A 14,456-nucleotide genomic window follows, 5' to 3' on the forward strand; every position below is an offset into this window, starting at 1 on the left:
GATATTTTATGCAATCTGTTAAGAACATTTTCTTTCTTCGGAGAGCGGAAGTCGCGTCATAAAGTCGAACAGTCGTAACTTGGGTAGGAAGCAAATAGTGAGATTGTAGTAATGCCAAACGATTTTATTTATTAATTAAAATTTTTTTTATTATTATTTACTTACTATTGTAGAAAGCCAAAATTATCATTATAGTTGCAAATTATATGCTTTGTGTTATACATTTTTTGATAATTATGTCAAGTATTGGTACCAACTGACTGTTTAACTTTGCTAATATAGGCAGATACTTTGAACAATTCTGCTTGGTTTCTACAGACAAAAAAAAAACACACACACAATTTCTTGATTGCCCTTCCCCGTTTGATGCAACTTACCGCTGGACCGACTCAGCTCAAGGCCACATTACCATAAAGATGTGCTTCGAGCTGAGTCGGTCTAGCAGATGGCCACTAGGATGGTCTCCGGACTCAAGGGTCTCTCATATGAAGAAAGACTGGGCAAATTGCAGCTCTATACCCTAGAGGAGCGCAGGGAAAGGGGTGACATGATTGAGACTTTTAAGTACGTCACAGGTCGTGTCGAGGTGGAAAATGACATATTCTTTCCCAAGGGACCCTCGGTCACAAGGGGGCACCCGCTCAAACTCAGAGGAGGGAAATTTAGTGGTGACACCAGGAAGTATTTTCTTCGCAGAAAGGGTGTTAGATCACTGGAACAAACGTCCGGTGCAGGTAATCAAGGCCACCAGCGTGCTCGACTTTAAGAAGAAATGGGACATCCATGTGGGGGATCCCTATGAGGGTCGAGTTAAGGAACTAGGTCATTAGCACTCAGACTTAACGAGGTGGGTCAGTAGAGTGGGCAGACCTGATGGGCTGTGGCCCTTTTCTGCCGTCATCTTTCTATGTTTCTATACACTGCCCATTTGCAAGTTTATTCCCACTGAAAATGTAACTCATCTTGTGTCATGAATTCTGCATTAATCACTATCCCACGTAACAACTTCTTGAATAGACTGAATACCTATTTAATGCTTTGGAGTATAGTTGGAGGGGGAGGGGTTCATTGCACAGTTTCCACATAACAGTCTTTCATGAGGGAATTATTGCAGAATACAAAATGTTCCTGCATCCTAATTATCTGCTAGTTTTATCCTGAAGTAGCAGAAAATTACCTGATGCATGCAAGTTAATTCCAGACATGATAATTACTTAAAAAAAAAAGTGGGTTCTTAACGCCTGATCCAAATCTTTTCATGATCACTTTCTGGTTTGTAAGGCTTGTCTCTATAATTGCCTCTAAAATTAACTTTACAGTTCACTCAGTGATTGGTATCAATTATATTAAGAGAACAGAGGAATCATTGCAGGATCAGTTTTATAATACATTGTTAATGCAGAAGTTAATGTGTATTTAATTAAAAAGGTAAAAACTTGGTAATAAATGTTACATACATGTAAACCTTGATTTATATTGATGGACATACATTTGATTTTGGCTAAAATATGTGGGCATATTTTGAACCATTTAGGATGATTTAACGCCTTTGATGGTGGCTTTGATTGTAGCTATCATGCAGTCTTTGTGAATTTACATGATATCAGATGCAATTAATTGCTCGGACAGAATTGAGAAAACAAATTGCATATCAGCTTTTCTGTGGTCAGTGTTTTTGTTTTCTTGTTTGTTTGGGTTTTTTTTTTTTAATGTGAACTAGTGTCAAATATGCCAGAGGCTATATATTGACATACTAATTAGGAATATATAAACTAGCAGAGACTGATTTGAATTGAGTTTGTGAGGGACCTTGTTTCATCGGTTTTTAATTTTGTAATTCCACTTGGATTTTTGCAGCTTAATTTAATGGTAACATCCAGTAGGAGTTAGCTTAGACTTTGCTTGACATACCAGATAAGAAAGAAACAGGAAGATTTCTCATGATATTTCAAAGTGATTAGAGGCCTAATGTTAATGATTTCTATAGCGCTACCAGACGTACACAACACTGTACAGAGTCCGAAAGAATAAGAAGACAGTCCCTGCTCCAATGAGCTTACAATCTAAACAGACAAGACAGACATAAGAACATAAGAACATAAGAAACGCCTTCACTGGATCAGACCGAGGTCCATCTAGTCCGGTGCTCCGCACACGCGGCGGCCCTTCTAGGTACTCCTTTTTGGAGACCCGACTTTACCGTATCCCTCAATATGATATGCAAGAAGGTGTGCATCCAACTTGCGCTTGAATCCCAGTACCGTAGTCATGGATACAGTCATGGATGTCATGGATACAGTTAAGGGGAATGGAGACTTGGCGGACAAACTTGGGTAATTTATTCCAGACATAGGAGGCAGCTAGATGAAAGGAACGGTCTGGAATTGGCAGTGGAGAAGGGTATAGCTGAAAGCGGCTTATCTGAGGAACGGAGTTCTCTGGGAGGTGTATAAGGAGAGAGAAGAGAAGAGAGATATGGAGAGGCAGCAGAATGAGCACACTTGTAGGTCAGCAATAGGAGTTGGAATTGTATGTGAAGGCGGATAGGGAGCCAGTGAAGTGATTTAAGCAGAAGGGTGACATGAGTGCAGTGAGGTTGGTTGAAGATGAGGCGTGCAGCAGAGTTTTGTACAGATTGCAGAGGGGGAGAAGTAGATTGTAGTGATCTAAGCGTGAGGTTACGAGAGTGTGGACAAAGGTCCGGGTAGAGTGCTCAGAGAGGAAGGGGCAAATTTTGCTAATATTGTAGATTTGTGCTAACCTGACCAAAATAGTTAGAAAATATTCTTGAGCAGAAATAAGGGGTTATTTTAGGAGCCCTAGTTATGATTTCCATATGGAAGCATTTAAAAGTTTCAAGTTTATTTCATATTTCATAAAATTGCTTTTTTCAAATATTACAAAGCGATGTACAATGAATAATTTTCAAACGAGGGAGACATACAATGTAGGGATAGACAGACGTATACTTCAAGGGGAAATCATGGAGAATGACAATTTAATATAGGAATTACAGCATACCGGACTCTAGTGCAGTTAACAGCCTGCCAACTAGAGTGTCAGAAACAGGAAATACACAGACTTTTATGCCTTTTTCACTAAGCATACGCAAACTAATATATGCAAAAAGTACAATTTTAATTTGTTACTTCTATAACTTTTCTACAATTATTATTGGTCCTAAGCCAGCACTTATGATAGGTTCAGGGGTACAACTTATAGTCCTATAGGAAACTAGCTCATTTCTCTGCTTATCTAAATCTTACAGCTCTAAATGTTACATGTACAGAAGGGCAGGGTACATCATGGCTCAAACTCTTATCTATTCAGCTTACAATGTGGTAAGGTAGGGACATACATTTTAGGCAGATGAGGTCAGTAGATTGTACACTGTTTTCAGCTATGTAGGCCAGAGCAATATTTTTAAACAATAGTTAACCATTTCATGACCCTACAATAGTAATGCAACTTCACTCATTGGTAATGTTAACTTTGGGCTCCTTTTACTAAGGTGCGCTGGTGTTTTTAGCGCACACAGGAAATTACCGTACGCTACACGGCTAGAACTAACACCAGATCATTGCTGGCGTTAAGGTCTAGTGCGCTATTCCGCGCATTAAAGCCCTAACGCAGCTTAGTAAAATGAGCCGTTTATCTCCTGACTATACTTTGTATTATTTGAGATGAGGTTCCGATTAAATTTGGATCAATTAAATAACATCTAGACCGAATCCATTGAACTAGCTAGTTACTATCTTCCTGTTTAGATTGTAAGCTCTTTTGAGCAGGGACTATTTTCTTACTCTTTGTGACTCTCTACAGCACTGTGTGGATCTGGTATAGAAATAATTAATAGTAGTAGTGATATCAAAACAAAGAAATCCCATAAGAAACAAATAAACGCAAGAGGAGGGACGGAACAGTTCACATCAACTGTGAATTAGTTCATAAAATGTTTTTATTAATGTATAAAGCCTTACATTATGGATTAATTCACGGGTGCCACAATTCTGTTATTGTTTTTGTTCTTCTTTTCAAATAAAGCTCTAGCTGTGCCTTTTTTTTTGGAGTATGGAACGGATCCCGTGATTATTATCCTGGACACCCTCAAATGTTATCTGGAAAGTGTAAATGCATTAAACTTACTGCACTAAGAGCAGAGAAAATGACAAGGCACTCTTAATGGTAGAGCATCCTTTCGTAGTATTGTTAAAAGGTTCTGGAAGAGCTGAACTGAGTATATATTGTATCACACTTGTGTTCCTCTTTTGTGAGGTTATAATAAGGAAGGCATCTATTGTTTCTTTGGTAAAATATTAAATGACAGACAGAGGAACATAGAGATCTGTTTCTAAATAGCCTTTATTTTTCTTTTCTATTGATTTTATATACACTTGGGGCTCCTTTTACTAAGGAGCTATGCTTTTTAGCGTTTGCTAAACATGCACTAAAATGCTTAGCGCACCTTAGTAAAACAGGTGGTTACTTTTTTTTTTTTTTTTTAAAGGTTTATCTTCTTAAATATATGTGAAATATTCCCCCTAGAATTTAAGGGCTCCTTTTATCAAAGTGCGGTAGGCGGTTAACGCGTGGAATACCGCGCGTTCATCCGCCTGCCGCGGTGGTCGCTAATGCCTCCATTGACGAGGCGTTAGGTTTTAGGCTTGCCGCGGGGGTTAGCGCGTGATGAAATGTCCGACGCGCTAACCCCCGTAGCACGCCTTGATAAAAGGAGCCCTAAGTCTTCAGAACCTCAATTGATAAAAATGTTTGCAAAGGGACTATTTTCATACTGACCACATTTTCGTGAACTCAATTACATTCAGCAGAAAGATTCAATTTTCTGTGTCTTGCTAATAAAAGGACAGTGCATGTCCATGTTGGGAGCCATATAATCCTGCTCATCTAACATTTATTGCTTTGTGTACTGCAATTAGGGGAGTGTGTGGCGCAGTGGTTAAAGCTACAGCCTCCACACCCTGAGGTTGTGGGTTCAAACCCCTGCTGCTCCTTGTGACCTTGGGTAAGTCACTTAATCCCCCCATCACCCCTGGTACATTAGATAGATTGTGAGCCTGCCAGAACAGACAGGGAAAACTGCTTGAGTACCTGAATAAGTACATGTAAACCGTTCTGAACTCCCCTGGGAGAATGGTATATAAAATTGAATAAATACAATAAAAAAAATTAAAACAATAAATGATATCAGTGTGGATTACAATCATGGAAACAGAGTGAGATAGATGACAGGAGCCTATGGAAGACTTTTACAGGTCGGGAGACCTATTCCTGCATTTTGCTGGAGTTGCTGAAGTCAAGGGCTTGTACAAACTGGTTTCAGTTCAGATGCTGAGATGCTAATGTGTGGCATGCGAGTGTGTAGATTTCTTGCTGTGAAGTTTCTCAAGGACACCAACAAGTGCTGGAAAGACAATGAGCTATTTGACAGTGCTGAAAGCAAAATGCAAGTCAGCAGAACACTCCATCCAGGAACCTAAGAACTAATAAAATGATGCCAGGCTAATGCACTGATACTGATGTACCCGTGTGAAGAATGGAAACTTCAAGAAGAAGAAAGTTCCAGAAGCTATGCCTTTCTAGGGCCCCCAGGGAAGAATGGAGGCGTGGGCTAGGAGAGGGTTCGATAGGCAGCTGGTCTGCTCCAATAGGGTGATACATATTAATAGCCAAGGGAATGGTCTAAGACAAAGATACTTTCTGTATAAAACCCCCATGCTTTGGCAGAGTTTCTTTAGAGAAGCTGCGAAATACTTACAGAAATATGCTGGCAATGTTTGTATGAGGTTTTTTTTCCTCTCCATTGTATATGTCCAAACTGATTTATTTCTGATTTGACAAATGCTGCTATAATACTTATTACTAGAATAAAAAGTTATTTGCTTTGGAATATACAATATAATCTTGTGGGTTTTATTTTTGGTTTTTTTCTTTCACGACGGATCCCCAGTGAGGTAAAGTACACATTTGTATGAAGATTGGGAGCATCAGCATTAATATGGAGCAAATGAACTCTTCACCATGATCCCCCCTCCCCCATCCCCTCATTATCTGACCCTTTCACTTCAGGATGGTAGGCACTAGAGATTTTTCAGTAGGAAGCAGGAAGGTGTGGCCTGGAAATAAGAAAAATGTCAAATGTTAATTGCCCCTTAACACAGGTTTTATGGCAATAAAGTGCATTATAGTGCCCTGATGCATCTTAGAGATCAGACTCCACGGGTAACCCTTGAGGGGAGGAATGTTGGCTTAGTGCCTAACCCTCAGTAAGCCTGGTTCTAAGAGGTTTTAGAGGCTCAGCATTAAAAATAGTTTTCACAGCAACCTGTGAACTAGTGTCTGCCTCAAGGCGGAGCTTTTTGATTTATAGGCTCTTCAGCCAACCAGGAACAATGCATTGCTTTGGTAGGATTTTTGTGTTCTTTCTTTATTCTTCCAGGTGTAAGTACTTCTGCAACCACAATATGGCTGAGAAACATCTTGTCACTAAAGATGCTGCTCTGGTTACAGCTTCTGTCTCTGTGCAGACAGAAAATGCTACACAAGTAGAGGGAGTGGTTCCATGTGCAAGCTGTCTTCAGCTTGAATCTTTCATAAAGGAAGTAAAGGGACCGAGAAAGAGATGGCAAGACTGAGAAGCATCTGTGAGAATGAGAGGTACATCAATGACATCATTCATGAGGCATCAAAGATTTCCAGCAGTGGAGAAAAAGAGGCTGTGCTAAGGGGAAACAGCTGGACTTAAGATTATGGAACCCTGCAAGACTGGTACTGTGATTCCACCCGCCCTTAAACTGAAGAACTGGTATGCTGCCCTGGAAGAAGAGGAGATGAGGGCATCCCAGGAAGAGGAAGGACCAAAGCTTGAAATCCCCCAAATTACTGGATCTGTGACCACTAGGAGGCTTAAGGTAGTGGTGATTCCCTTCTGAGAGGTACAGAAGTGTCCATCTACAGAGCAGACATGATGTCACTGGAGGCATGCTGTCTGCCTGGTGCCAAAATCCAAGATGTTAAAGAGAGCTTACTGAGACTCATTAAGCTTGATGACTATTATTTTATGCTGCTCATCCATGTTGACACTAATGATACTCCCAGGTACCTCTGTGAATGTATCAAAAGTGACTTTGTGGCTCTTGGAGATAAGGTGAAGCAGTCAGGTATGCAGGTGGTATTCTCGCCCATCCTCCATGTTGAGGGTAAAGGCCAGGGCAAAGAAGCTTGCATTCTGTAGATGAATGCATGGTGTTGAATGTGTTTTGGCTTCCTGGACCATGAGATGATTTTCCAAGGGCAGCTGAGCAGGGATGGTGTGCATCTATCAAAGAAGCAAAGAAGTTTCTTTGGCAGCAGGCTGGCTAATCTACTGAAGAGGGCTTTAAACTAAAAGGGTTGGGATAGAGTGATCAAAGCCCCTGGGTGAGTATAAGCCCTTAGGTAAATAAATCGCCTAATACCTCTACACAGATGGGAAAAGGGGGCAATGTCTGGAAAGCAGTGTATACTAATGCTCGAAGTATGGGAAACAAGATTCTGAATCTAGAAGCAGTGATAGAAGAAGATGAGTTGGATATAGTAGTGATCGAGATATGGTTCTTGGAGAACCATGACTAGTATGTAGTTATACCGGTCTATAATCTGTTCAGGAAAGACAGGGTAAGAGTAGCGTTATATGTTAAAGATCATATTAAAGTCACACAATTGCAGGATCAGCAGGGCAAGGAAGAGGCACTGTTGATCAATTTGGAAAGAGGGAATTATAAATACAATATATTTACATTGGTGTGATATACATGCCTCCTTCACAGATGGAAAAAGTGGACAGCGATTTAACAGTAGAAATTCAGAATATATCTAAAAAAGGGGAAGATTTACTAATAGGTGATTTTTAACATGCCGGACGTTGATTGAGGTTGATTGGATTCTCTACAAGGAGAACTGTTCCAGCAGTTGGAAATGGAACCCACCTGGGATGGGGACATACTGGACTTGGTGCTTACAAAAGGGGAAAGTGTTTCTGATGTTACAGTGGTTGATCATCTGGCATCTAGTGATCACTGCATGGTACGGTTTAATATTAAAATGGTTATAGAGAGGGCTCATTCAAAAACTAACTTTGTTCGGTTGGGGTATTACATGATGGAATATCATGTCCAATGTATTTATTTACTTCAGTATTTATTCTGTCCTTGTTTAAATTGGGCTGTTTTAGTTTCTTCTTCTTCCTAGCTATTTCTGGGCAAGAATCCAAAGCTCTGGCCGTTACTGCTCTTAGGTTTCAGCTACTGAAGTCTCCGTCAAAGCTCACTCAGCCATTGAAGCCCTCCCCAGTCTATCCTCAACCAAACGGCCATATACAGACCAGACAGTGCAAGTCTGCCCAGTACTGGCCTTAGTTCTTCAATATTTACTATTATTTTCTGATTCTAGATCCTCTGTGTTCATCCCATTCTTTTTTGAACTCCGTCACCATTTTCCTCTCCACCACTTCTCTCGGGAACGCATTCCAGGCATCTACCACCCTCTCCGTGAAGAAGAATTTCCTTACATTGCTCTTGAGTCTCCCACCCCTCAGCCTCAAATTATATACAGTGGTAAATGTCCTACCGCTGTCTGGCAGCCAATCGGGAAGCACATTTATTAATTTTAAACTCTGAGGCAGGCCCCTACACTGTAGGCATTTGTCATGGATGCCTAGGGACAGTTAAGCTCACCCAAGGCTGGGCGTGGGCATGGTTTCACCAGGAAGTGGTCTTGGGTGTGCTTAAGTGGTCCTAGGCATCTCCCTGCACCCGCAACAAACGCCTACAATATAGATGGCCTACCTCAGGGTTGTTTTGGTTTTTTTTTAATAAACATGCATGGTTACAATCACAACATTAAAAGCATTTGTTAATGTGCATTTTGGGTTCAAGGTATGTAAATGAGCCTTAATATGTCAGGCATAATTTTACATAGATACAAAATTTGAATTTTTTTTGAACTATCCTACTCTGAAATAATTGGGCCTGACAAACAGTCCCAAGACTGATAATGCAAACAACTATCTTTGGAATATAAAAAATTTCAGGGTAATTGGAGGAGAAGTAGGACACTATTTAATTGTCTGGAGACAACTGATCAAGCCGATAGAATGTGAACTATGCTCATGAATGCAAGTCACTTCATTTAGAGATTCAGCTGAACAATAAATAAGGAAGCATATTCATTATAGCTGAATAAATTATTCATACCTGATTGATAATGTGTCTTCCATTGTCATCTTTCCATAATTCTTTTTTTTTTTTAAATGTCTCCCATCCAGCAAGACTGTGGTCTACCATTATCCCGTTGCTTTCTTTGAATTCTGTCACCTGTTTAACTGAGACATCAGTATGCAAGAATCCAGTGCTGACAGGAAAGTCAGTTTAATCAGGTCTCATGAGAATTATTTTCTGTCCAATATTATGCCAACAAATCTAAACATTTGGAAACTCAGGCTTTTTAGAAGATCCTAGAGTAAATCTCTTACTGTCGCTTTACACAGGACAAAAAAATAAAAAACAACCTTTGGAATTTTTTCTGCCCCAGGGTGCAGAGTTGCTAATAAAATGGTTAGCTATTAAAGCAAGCTGCTTTGGATAAGATGGTTCCTATGATAAAAACATCTCAAAGTTAATTTGCTATGTTATTTTAATTGTATGAGAAAAACTTTCACAGTTTACTGATCATTACTCGTAATCCACACAATTCAGCCTAATTATAATGCAAAAAAAAAAAAAATCTATCTTGTTTGAGATTCTATGTTGACATGGTAATGGCGGAATAGAAATCACTAATTTAATGGAATTATTGCTTCATTCAATCTATAATAAACATAATTTGAAAAGTTATTAAGATTTATAAAATATAGTAAAACCTTGGTTTAGGAGCATAATTCTCCGAGGGGGAGTGCCGGTTTAAGGGGGGGGGGCTTGGCGAGCGGGGGGGAGCAGCGCTGCTGGCCTCGGGGGTGGGAACGTATCAAAGCAAGTTTCCATTATTTCCTATGGGGAAACTCACTTTGATATACGAGTATTTTGGTTTACGGGCATGCTTCTGGAACGAATTATGCTCATAAACCAAGATACCAGCGTATAGTAAATAAGTATCTGAAGTATTTTCAATTTTTATGACCTCAGTGGCTTCACTCCAGCATCATGTTTCATGTAAAGCTGGAGTTATACCGTAGCCAGCTTCCTCATCGGTCATTGCTTAGCTATCTTGAGATAAATAAATTAATTAATTTTGATGAACTCTTAAAAGCCCAACGTGACTCATCTTATATAGAGAACTTGGGGCTCCAACATTCACGCAAATTTACACAGAATCTCCCTCTCAAAATGGAAAGCCCATGTCTTGCATAAGTTTATTTTGCACCTCCTTTTAAAGCAGGTCTAGGTTACTCACATGCAAGTAAGCACAAGGATTTTAAAATGAACTCCATTTATATATTTTCCCAAACTGATCAAATCCACAGGTATAAATATATGCACTGTTCAAAGCCATATACTTTTACCCAGCATGGAGGGATTAAATGCCCTTTTTTATATGGATAAACATTTATTTAATCATGTAAACCTGGTAAATATTACCTTCAATATAGTATTGATCTGTTCAGGAGGTATTTTTCTTGCCCTGATCTGACAGTTTAATGTGTATGTCATAATTCTATCCATAAGCCGAAAAGAACACGTGCTGGCCTTGAGCAATTCAATCAGTGCTAGAATAAAAATCGGTGTTTAATTTATAGGACACACACTTTTAAGATTGTTTACAGAAGTCATGTCAGGTGTGAAGGAATTATATTTTAATGATAGCCGTGTACAGTCATCTGCTTGATTGATAAAGTAGACTTTCAGTTTTATTATACAGAAGGCAAGTGTCAAAATGGAAGAAACACAAATCTGGATCATACATTAGTAAATGAATACTTTATCTGGTGTACGACTGTTTACTTCCTAATATTTAGCCTGCAGGAGGCATCCCGGCTACCTCCCATGGACCACGACGATCCTGGATATTCAATTCTGGGACCATATCCAGCCCCAGCAGTGACTATCAGGACAAAGTTTGGTAACTTGCACCGAGCCAGCCAAGCTGGTTTTGATCAGCTGGCCGGCTAAGGCTAACAGCCACAGATAGGCCCGCTTTTTAGGTGGGTCTATCTAGCCCAGGGATCTCAAAGTCCCTCCTTGAGGGCCGCAATCCAGTCGGGTTTTCAGGATTTCCCCATTGAAAGCAGCGCATGCACATAGATCTCATGCATATTCATTGTGGAAATCCGGAAAACCCGACTGGATTGCGGCCCTCAAGGAGGGACTTTGAGACCCCTGATCTAGCCGCATGCATGAGATAAAGAAAAAAAAAAATATTAAATTGATTTAAGCTTGAAGAGTTTGATATTATTGAAACTATACAGAAGAGATAGAGTAGGGCAGAAAGGTGGAGGTATTGCCCTATATGTTCAGGAAGGAGTAGAATCTGTTGGAGAGGCTACGACAGAAAGGAAAGAGAAGCTGGAGTCCCTCTGGATCAAGATTCCTAAACACAAAAATTGGCCTTTACTATCGGCCCCCAGGACAGACGGAGGAAACAGACTCAGAAATGATAGAGGAAATTAAACAAGAATGTAAGACAGGCAATGTAATAATCATAGGAGACTTCAATTTCCCGGGGATAGACTGGAACCTGGGAACCTCCAACTGCGGCAAGGAGGCCAAACTCCTGGAGGCGCTAGGGGATTGCTTCCTGGATCAAATAGTAAGAGAGCCAACAAGAGGAAACGCCACCTTGGACTTGGTCCTAAATGGCCTTAAGGGACCGACAAAAGAAGTAGAAGTCACAGGTCATCGTACACTTTTTTTGCGTTTGACGTCTCTGATTGGGGGGTGCGTGAATGGTGTCTGGGTTCTCCTTTGCCAGGTTGCAGTAGTTCGGATAAGGCGGTTGTTCAGGTAGGCTGGACTGTCTCCACTCATGGCTTTAAATAATAGGCAGTAAAATTCGAATTGTATTAGGAGCCAGTGTGAGTCGAGGAATGCGGTGGTGATGTGGTCGTATTCTTCAGCGAATAGATCAGTGTCAGGGCTGTGTTTTGTACTGTTTGTAGTTGTTTTATCATGACTGCGGGGCAGGGGAGATAGAGGATGTTGCAGTAGTCTAGTAGTCCTAGGACTAGGGATTGGACCATGAGCTGATTGATCTGGTCAACTTATTAGGCAGACTGGAAGGACCATGAGGGTCCTTTTCTGCCTTCGTTCACTATGTTACTGTGTTGATATACCCCCAATCAAAATAGCAAAAATAACAAAAATTAAGAAATAGAACATTATAACAATAGACACATATAGAATAAATTAACTCTAGATGTATATTAAGGGATAATATTCAGTGGAGAAAATATTAAGCCTGTGATGGTCTGCATTTTTCTTTAAACACGGACAATCATAGGGTTTTCTATATCTGGATACCTGGCACTGAATATCTGAGATCATTAGTCATCAGAAGTTATCTGCATACCATCATTATTCAACTATTTTTTTGACCTAACATTACATTACATTACATTACATTACGGATTTCTATTCCGCCTGTGCCTTGCGGTTCTAGGCGGATTACAATATAGAAATTATCTGGGCAGTTCCAGTAGAATTACATTTCAGGATAAGGGTAAGTTACAGGAACAGTAAGGATTATGTTACTTCAATTTCACAGAAGATAATACATATCACAGAAGATAATACATATCACAGAAGGTAATACATGTCAACTGAATCAAGTTAAATCGGGTGTAGTGTAAGAGAGTTACAGTACATTCTGGATCACAGACAAAGAGATACTATAGGTGGGTGTTTCCAAAGGCGTTGATTGGGGACTCATTGGGTGGTGGTTAGAGTGATGGGAGATATTTTTTGAACAGTAGTGTTTTTATTTCTTTACGGAACTCTTATGTCTGTTGTTTTGGTCAGAAGTTTTGAGATGTCAGAGTCGATTTTAGCTGCCTGTGTCCCCAGAAGGTTGTCGTAACGCCCAGATAGTTATCCAGGTACCGATGATGAATGTCAGCTGTACTCGGATAACTTCTAGTTCGACCTTAGCTTTGTCCCCAGCAGTATACAAGTAGGCCCTGATTCTGCAAAGTGTGTCCCGATTGTAGGCAGCTGTAGGCATCCTACAGCTGTCTAATCAGCCAATCGGGAGGCACGTTTTCTATAAAAAATACTCCTCAGGCAGGCCGCCTATATTGAAGGCGCCTCCAGGAGCCTAGTGAGGCCCGAAAGCCCGCCTAAGGCTAGGCGATAGCCTTAGGCAAACCTAGGCAGCTCTACATGTCTCCCTAGTAGAGTGGGAGACGCTTACCATGTAGGCCTACATGGTAAGTAGACACGTCCACTATACTTAATCGCAGCAAGGGATCTCCCTGCCGTGATTAGTATAGCAGCCGTGGCTATGGCCGCCAGTCTCCCTTCTTCCCCTCCCCCGCCGATCATGGCAGGAGGATGCCCAACCCCTCCTACCCAGAGTCTTCTGACTGCAGAGCTCAGGGCAGAAGGGATCTCCTCCCACAGTGACCGTTGGTTGTGGTCCCTCCCCACAGGTCCCACAATCCAGCCAAAAAGAAAGAAAAATACCAAAAGACTACTGCCAGTGCTGTGCACAGTTTCTTTTCCAAAGACAGCTGCAAAAACTTTCACATTGCATTAAAGCACTATAGTAAATTTTCCCAAACTTGGGTTTACTTGGACAGCCAGCCCCATTTACTTCTTTATCCAGCTTTCAAACAGTTTCAAATTCTAAGTTTGCTATATGGCAAAATTTCAGCATGACCTTAGTTCAAACAAAGTCAGTTTCCATTTCACACAGGTCAGTTCCAGCACTTCTTTCACTAAAGTCCGTGACTTCCTCAGGGTCTAAATACTCATCATTCTCAATATCCTCAATCAGAAAATCTTCCAACAGTTCAGTATCAAAAGGATTAGTTCTGACCTGTGTGTTTTGTTGAGGTAGGCTGCTTCATGTCCTAGGAACTGGTGGTCTTCCCTCGATACTCTGTCTCCTCTCCAGCTTAGATTGGTTCAGTGGCTGCCTCCTTTCTAGGCACTGCTGCTGGTCCTTATTTTAATCTCAACAAGTAACGAATACATCTGATACAATTGCTCGGTTATGCAGACCATATTATCTGCCACAGACTGTTGTCACTCTGACTTGCCTAGTAATTAAAAATAATAATAATAAGAAGAAAATTAATTAGTTGGTAGGCACCTAAAATACCAGCACCTAACATAGACACCTACTGGTGCTTAACTCAATCCACAACCACTTCTATCTTTTCCTGTTTATTCAGGGACATCTCATACTCATGCTCTACAGCAGTGGTTCCCAACCCTGTCCTGGAGGACCACCAGGCCAATCGGGTT

At 40.6% G+C, this 14,456-nt stretch overlaps 1 long non-coding RNA gene across 1 annotated transcript in view; it reads right to left on the bottom strand.

The window, feature by feature from the left end:
- Positions 1–14,239, bottom strand: part of LOC117368509 — a 90,547-nt gene extending 76,308 nt beyond the window's left edge. Inside the window, exon 1 of the long non-coding RNA XR_004540964.1 lies at positions 14,026–14,239. This is a non-coding gene — a long non-coding RNA (uncharacterized LOC117368509). The remainder of the gene's footprint in view (positions 1–14,025) is intronic.
- Between the last annotated feature and the right edge of the window lie 217 nt (positions 14,240–14,456).

Source organism: Geotrypetes seraphini, chromosome 10 (genome assembly GCF_902459505.1).
Source record: "Geotrypetes seraphini chromosome 10, aGeoSer1.1, whole genome shotgun sequence".
Lineage (NCBI taxonomy): Eukaryota > Metazoa > Chordata > Amphibia > Gymnophiona > Dermophiidae > Geotrypetes > Geotrypetes seraphini.